The sequence below is a fragment of the Triticum urartu genome, chromosome 5A (genome assembly GCF_056163025.1).
Source record: "Triticum urartu cultivar PI428250 chromosome 5A, HENAU_Tu73, whole genome shotgun sequence".
NCBI classification, from domain to species: domain Eukaryota; kingdom Viridiplantae; phylum Streptophyta; class Magnoliopsida; order Poales; family Poaceae; genus Triticum; species Triticum urartu.
In genome coordinates, this window is record NC_141877.1 from 3,190,802 (window position 1) to 3,198,310 (window position 7,509).

General features: G+C 45.9%; 1 pseudogene across 1 annotated transcript; it reads left to right on the plus strand.

Annotated features, from left to right (window-relative positions):
- Positions 1–5,179: 5,179 nt before the first annotated feature.
- LOC125555619 (uncharacterized) lies at positions 5,180–6,427 on the plus strand (annotated as a pseudogene). Its single transcript, XR_015603147.1, has 3 exons — positions 5,180–5,603; positions 5,763–5,939; positions 6,058–6,427. The product of XR_015603147.1 is annotated as an uncharacterized LOC125555619 (transcript).
- The last annotated feature ends 1,082 nt before the right edge of the window (positions 6,428–7,509 follow it).

The window sequence follows — 7,509 nt, forward strand, 5'->3', positions numbered from 1 at the left end:
GCTACGCCGAGCGCTACCGAAACAACACAGACGGAGGAGTTACGAAGTAACGGGAGGGAGAGGGGGGCCAAAGGCTTGTGTGTCCTCTTGGGGGTGCCCCCTCCCCTGTATATATACGTGGAGGGGGGTGGTGGTCAGCCCTCCAAGCCCTAGGGACGCACCAAGGGGGAGGAGTTGGACTCCAAGTCCAATTCCCTCCTTTTTCCATACACAGGTGGACTTTCCACATCTCCCAAGCCACACGGGCCTTGAGGGACTTGTGCGCCTGGCCCAATAAGGTCAGGGCGCCTCCCCTCAGCCCGATAAGGCTAGGGCGCCTGGCCCAATATGCAGTAGAAACCTTCTATAATGTGCTCTGCACGATGGGAGAAGACACAATGCGCCTCTTTGGGCCGGCCCATGTCCAGGCGGCCTATTTTTCAAATTCCATTTTCCTTTTCCGTCTTTGTTTTTTCTACTTTAAATAATTTGAGACTTTAAAAAGATTTCAAACATTAAAAAAAAGATAATTTTGAGATAAAGTGCTTAATAATTCATAAATGTTTGTGTATTCAGAAAATGTTCGTGATTTTTAACAAATGTTTGCAATTTTGGAAGTTTGTGAAATCAAAAAATGTTCATGCTTTTTTCAAAAAGTTTGTGTATTAAAATATGTTAATAAAATTGAGCCAAGAAAGGCTCTGGCGATCATGCGTGACTGGCGGAGCGCCTATCGCCCTGGCACGGCACTCTAAAATGCATGTTGGGTTGGGCCAGCAAGAAGTTTCGCCATTTCAAAAAATGTTCATGAATTGAAAAATATCCTAAAATTTCAAAAAATCTTCCTGACCTAAAAAATAGTTTATTGATTCATAAAATGTTGGCTGATTCAAACAATGATCATGCAGTTCAAAAATGTTCATTAAATCATTTTTTGTGAATTTAAAAAATTGTTCCATAAATTTCCAAAAAAATGTTCTTGACTCTAGAAATGTTAGCCTATTCAAGAAAAATGTTTTAGAAAAAATTCATGAATTTTAAAAATGTTCATGATTTTATAAAATGTTTGAAAATCTGTAAAAATGTTCACAAATTTGAAAAATGTACACGAGTTTAAAAATGTTCTTGATTTTCAATTTTTTCAAGATGTCATTAAAATGGGAGTGATAGTGTCTCTTGGTGATGCAATAAAATGTGGTCATGGCCATTTAAGATTATGATTTATTTCACCCCTTGCAACGCACGTGCCGTTTTGCTAGTTAAACTAAAATCTATATCTATAACTAACTAATAATCAAAGGGCTATTGCTTTCGGCGGTATGTCATGGATTTTTCCTCCAAGGTTGCAAAAAATTACATACGAATGCCATCTATAAGTGATAAAAAATGTTTCTCACAAGGGAATTCCCCGCCTGGGCCGGCCCATGCAGTAGGGACCTCTTATACAGTGCTCTGCGCGCTGGGAGAGATGCGACATGCCCGTTGGGCCGGCCCATGTCCGACCGGCCTATTTTCTATATTTCGTTTTTATTTTCTCTTTGTCTTTTCCGTTTCTGTTATTTTATACTTTAAATTAGTTGGGACTTAAAAAAGTTTCGAAAATAAAAAATTGAGAGCTTTTAAATATAATGTCTGTAGATTCATTTTTTTGTTATTTTGTAAAAATATGTTTTCTTATTCAATTTTTTTTGAAAACAGATGTTTGGAAAATAAAAAAATGTTCATGATTTTCTAAAAAGTTCGTGTATTAAAAAATGTTGATGATTTGAACAAAAATAGGGCAATTCAGAAAATGTCATGAACGAAAAATACCCTAAAAAGCAGACTAAGGTATAGCCTAGTGGTAGGAAGGGGATGATGCCTTCTTACCCACCCAGGTTCAAGGCACGGTACTTGCAATTTGGATTTGTTGCACCAATTATACTGTAGGGGGTTCCCTTACAGTCTTTCTGTAAAAAAATACCCTAAAAATTAAAAAACTGTTCGTGACTTAAAAAATAGTTTATTCGTTCATAAAATGTTTGCTGATTCAAAAAATGATCTTGCATTTCAGAAAATGTTCATTAAATCCAAAAACAGTTCATCAAATCAAAACAAAAAGTTTGTGAATTTGAAAAGTTGTTCCACCAATTTCCAAATAAAATGTCCATCAATTCTAGGAAAATTCACGGACTCAAGAAAATCGTTTTAAGAAATGTGCATAATTTTTAAAATGTTTTATAATAGTATAAAATGGCCATGAATTAAAAAATGTTCTTGATTTTAGAAAATGTTCAAAAAAAATTAAAAGTCTTCACGATTTCAAATATGTGCATGAATTTATTTATTTCATGATTTCAAATTTTTTTTATGATTTCATGAAATTGAGAGTGATATTGTATCTCGGTGATACAACAAAATGTGGTCATGGCCATTGGAGATTATGGTTTTTTACTCCATTGCAACGCAGGGGCCCTTTTGCTAGTACTACCTAAGCAATTTGTGGAGCATCCTCGGATCCGGCCGAGGACAGTCCGGTGGCCATGGCCGAGGAACCGGCGGGTCACCCTCAAAGAACAGCGGCCACAGTCGATTGAATCGAGCTTGGAGATCGGATCCGCGCTCTCAAGATGATCTCGAACACGCCGCCCCGCAAACGTCCCAAGGGTCCCCTTGAGCCACCCTTGCATCGCAGGACAATGTCAAATCGATCCGGATTCGGATTTGCTCTGCCCCCACGTCGCATGTTGTCCCGGGGGTTCGGGACCAACCGACATCTGGGATTTGGCCTATGTTAAGCAGAAGCCTAGAAAAACCATTCGGCAATTCTGAATGAGATTCTTGTTCGTAAAAAATAAGATCCTAGATTACTGCGATACAGAAGCTATTCTGGCGTTCCGTTAGAATTGTCATAATGAAGGCATCCATAGTCTTCGCACGGAGATGATTCAGAATGTTTCTTAAGCTATCAGACATAGTATCAAGATACTGTGTTATGGAAGACACCTGGTTAGCAGAAAAAGAATAGAAAGATTTGAACAAAGATCTGCTCGTTCCTCGAGGCATACACGCCGATGCGAGAAGTGCTCCAGAACCATTGAGCGGGTTGCTCGTCATGAGCACCAAAAGAAGCAACCAGCAAAGAAACCAAAAACTACACTGGATGCAACCCATCACAATCAATATATCAAAAGTAGAAAGTAGGGATTTACCTATTCGAGAGGGCCTGAACCTGGTTAAACAATGTGTCCCTACTTTCTTCTGTTACCATCTAGCTTAGATCATCAAGCGTGCAACCCTCTACCCGAGATCTGTCAGTTTTAGCACCGTACCGTCTGCTTCCTCTTGCCGGAAATCAACAAAATATGGTCATAGCCATTAGTAGCATATATTTGTAAGAAATATAATTAATAAAAATTAAACAGGGAAACAACTGTGTGCGCGCACGACTGATGGCTACGATCGCCCGATCGATCAACTCACTTTCCGACGGTAATTAAGCGTTGTTCTCTTTGTCTTTGTCGGAAGCTCACAAGTCAGAACACACTTGGTCAGTTGGTCTATCCCAATCCCGTCCCTTCCACGTCCTCCACCATGCTGATTACCTCGCCTTGATGCTACTAAGGCTGGTTATAGTGGAGAGTAACTTATACTAGTGTCACGCATATGACATTAGTCTAAGTTATTTTTTTATAATGCAAAGTAATATAATAATAGTGTCATAGATGGTCTCATTTATTAGCTTACTCATCATGTCTTGAGAAGCGCTATGTTGCAGTAACATATTATGTTATAACATCTTATTAACTATTTTTTTAGAAAAGGAGGATGATCCCCGGCCTCTGCATCTGAGAGATGCATGCGGTCATTTTATTGATTATTCTCGAGGACCTTATAAAGTAGAACAACAATATGTCCGAATCCGCCATCTTGGCAACATTTGCCGCTACTCCTATCCAAATGATGAAGGGTGCAAGCTGGGCCACATACCCAGACCTCTCACCTAAGCTTAACATCTAAAGCCGGAGGCCCCGACCGAGCCATCTGCCGGGTCCGGGGCTCAAACCGGTCCGACGCACTCACATGTGTTGTCGCCGCCATCTTTCACTGGTCCATTTTCAGAGCAGAGAGGTGACAACCTTGGCAGGTTCTCCGCCATCGACGCCACCACGACGACCTCCACCTACGCGAGCCTTGGCAGGTCCTCCGCCATTGACGCCACCATGACGCCAGCCGATGACCTCCATCTACGCGAGTCCATCTTCAAGCAACGGACGTAAATCCATGCTAGGATCGGGCCACACCACCACCGTCGTCCACCACCCACAAGCGCCACCAACCCCAAGATTCCAAAGCGGCGCCTTCAGGAAGGGAACGGCGCCGTGAGCGCCGCCGCCGCCCAACAAAGTTAGGGCTTGCGCCTGGGAGAACTAGGGGAAGGTGAAGTGAAGAGATCAGTCCATACTGACGCCTCCAAGGAAGGAACGGCACCCTCAGGCGTCGCCGTCGGCGCGGCCGGTCATAGCCGGCTAGGGATTTCGCCTGAACCAGATCCCCGCCACCAGCAACACCTCCTGTACAGAACCGACGACCAAGAGGAAGTGTGGCCCGACCAGGCTGGCGCACACGCCGACCAGGGGAGGAGGGGGAGGCGCCAGATCGCGCGCACCGACCGTCGCAGAAGCCGCCGCCGGCCGCCAACGACCACCGAATCCCGCCACCCGCGCAGTCGGGACATGAGATCCACCGCCCGCACGGCTGCTAGCCGGCCGTGCCTTGCCAATGGAGGCACCGCTCCAGATCTGGGGTCCCCACGCAGAAGCAGGGCAACCGAGGCCCCGCCGCCACCATCCTTGGCGCCCCGGGCTTGCCTGGCGGCTGCCTCGGGCGGCGGCGAGGAAGGGAGGGGGGGGGGGGGTCAGGAGTAGGGGCGGCTAGGGTTGGGGGTGAGGAGGAGGGGAGGCTAGGGTTGGGGGACGGAGCATCTCATTAACTACTTGTCACATAAACAATTTTTTTTTAAATGCGCTATGTTACTCTCACTATGACTGGCCTAACATTGTAGTCCAACCTCTGCATGCACACGAGGCAGCCAAGAGGATCCTTCTTGCCGATTTGCCATGCTACTAACATCGCCTCTTGAAGAAGGATGTCCCCATCACAACCTTATTAAGAAAGTTTGACTCTCCAAGAAAGTCGGAGGTCCACTTACTTTGGGACAGGAAGAAACAAACGAGAAACTAGTTCCACCGCTAAACGCCCGCTCACCTACTTTCATTCCCCTCCCCACAACTTCCATCCCCGCTTCGACATGGTTCCTTCCTCATAATAAGAATCAATGCAAGCATGCATACGCAAGAAGCCGACCAGACCCATACACAAATTTCAGTCCCGTGGCTGCGGCAATGGCATGCATCTCCATGCGAGTTGCGAGTGCATGTATTTCCATAATGTCTTAATCTTAACAATCCATCTTATTTCTCTTGTTGTTTCTTTTTTGCTTGCAGCTGGGTGCCACATGACCCTACCACCAAACTGACAACAACGAAATGAACACAGAAAAGTTAAAACGGTTCCTAATTGACTTGGTGGTAGTATTAGGCATAGCGGCCTTGATTTTCGCCAACGATGCCACAAGGCCCGAGGTAAGCAAGCACATGTTCCACATGATATTATTCATACTAGCAGTACTATTATGTTTTTGGTTGTTTGTTAATTTGCATGTGTTTAACGGAACGGAATACGTACTATACTTACTTGGTTGTTGTAATTTTTTGTTTTGTTTTGTTTTAAAAAATATATAGAAGCCTGAGGATATCAGGTTGAACGACAGGGGTGAGTGCGTGTACCCTATGAGCCTGTCTTTCGTGGTGGGTTTGGCCGAGCTGGCTGTCCTTGTGGGCTGCGTCTCGTATTTCACCTTCCGACACGGATGCTGCTGCGTGCTTCGCGCTGGGCATCTTCTTCGCCATGCTTGCATGGTGAGTGAGTTGAGCCCTTCATAAATAAATACAAGAGCATTTAGATCACTACTTGAGGGAGTAATTAATTAATTAATTCCTCCTCTTCTCTGATGGTATGGGTGTGGGCGTGTGCAAGTTATTGGCGTTGTGGGTGGCACGACTATATCTCGTCGATGTGGCGGCGATCTGGCCGGGGAGGCGTGGTAAAACCCCCGGAGTGTTACACCTCTCTTAAGACGGATCACCATCACCTTATGGCGAAAGCATTCGGACCCTTCATCTTTGCCATCGCCTGTGCAATCGGCTCCTACAAGAAACTTTCCCCTCCTCCTGTAGAAACCTAGCTAGCTAGCGTACGATCTCCCCAACATTCCATGTGAGCACATTATATTGGAGCCTCCTTTTTTCTTGGTTTGAATATTTTGTTAACTCACATTCACATATTCATGATTAGAGTCGGATTTCTACAATGCATGTGGGAAGTTTCAAGCATATTTAATATTTGATTTGAGGGATATTTTTTAACTTCAACTCTAGTTAGGCTTTCAAAATTAGGGAGCGTCTATGTGCATCTCCAACATTGACGCCCCCCCCCCCACCCCCACCCTCCAAACCGGATGAGGTACACCTCTGTTGGAAATATTAGCACTTTCCCGATTAGACTAATCCACGAGTAAACAGTTAGCATGGCATAAACGGTATGCATCTCATAGCAATACCTAAGCATACTAACACGTACAGAACATAGAAGTGAACCATCTATGAGCAGCACAGATACGGCTAGCACAAGTACGAGTAAACGAGGGATGAACAGATCATACCCTCCTGTTGGCCAAGCCAACGCAGCGGCGGCAGCAGGAGCCTCGGCGTCTTCCGTGGCCTTCTTCTTGGCGGCGTCGTCGTCGGCCATGGTGTCGATGCAGGGGAAGTAGTGGAAGCAGCGGCGGACGGAGTTGGGGACGGATCGGGAGCAGTCGCATCGAGACGCTCCCCAAAAACCTTATTGCCGTTCTCCCGACCAGGATCTCGAACGACAGGGTTCCGGAGGCACCTGCTCTCTTGACCAAACGTGCACGCGGTCGTCGGGATGGGATCGCTGGAGGCAGCACAGCGTGAGGAATAGTAGATGACGGCTAGGTTACGCGAGAGGGAGTGAGTGAACCAAACTAGGTCACTCCACTAGCCAGAGCCTTCTTATATAGTCCATCGGGTAGAAAGTCGTGGGCCTGGGCGAAGGCCCACGACCGAGTCGACGCACTCCTGAGAAGGGAGTCGTCGTTCCCGGAGAAGACTCGTTAATTAATCCCTGATTAATTAATTCATTCCTGAGCGGCAAAAATAAGCTTTGGCTCGTCCCCGCAACCCGCGGCGCGCGCGCGAAGTGACAAGGCGTGGCGAGGCGGGTGGCGGAGGAGGAGGAGCGCGCGTGTATCACTCCTCTTCCCAAGCTCCCAATGGCAAGTGGTAGAGCAGCCCATATAAAGGGGTCTCAACTCTTCTCAACTAGTAAGGTGGGACTAAACTTCCCATCACCTGCCATATCATACATGGGCCTCAAGATTCACTAGGGATTAGTGTCTTATATGGG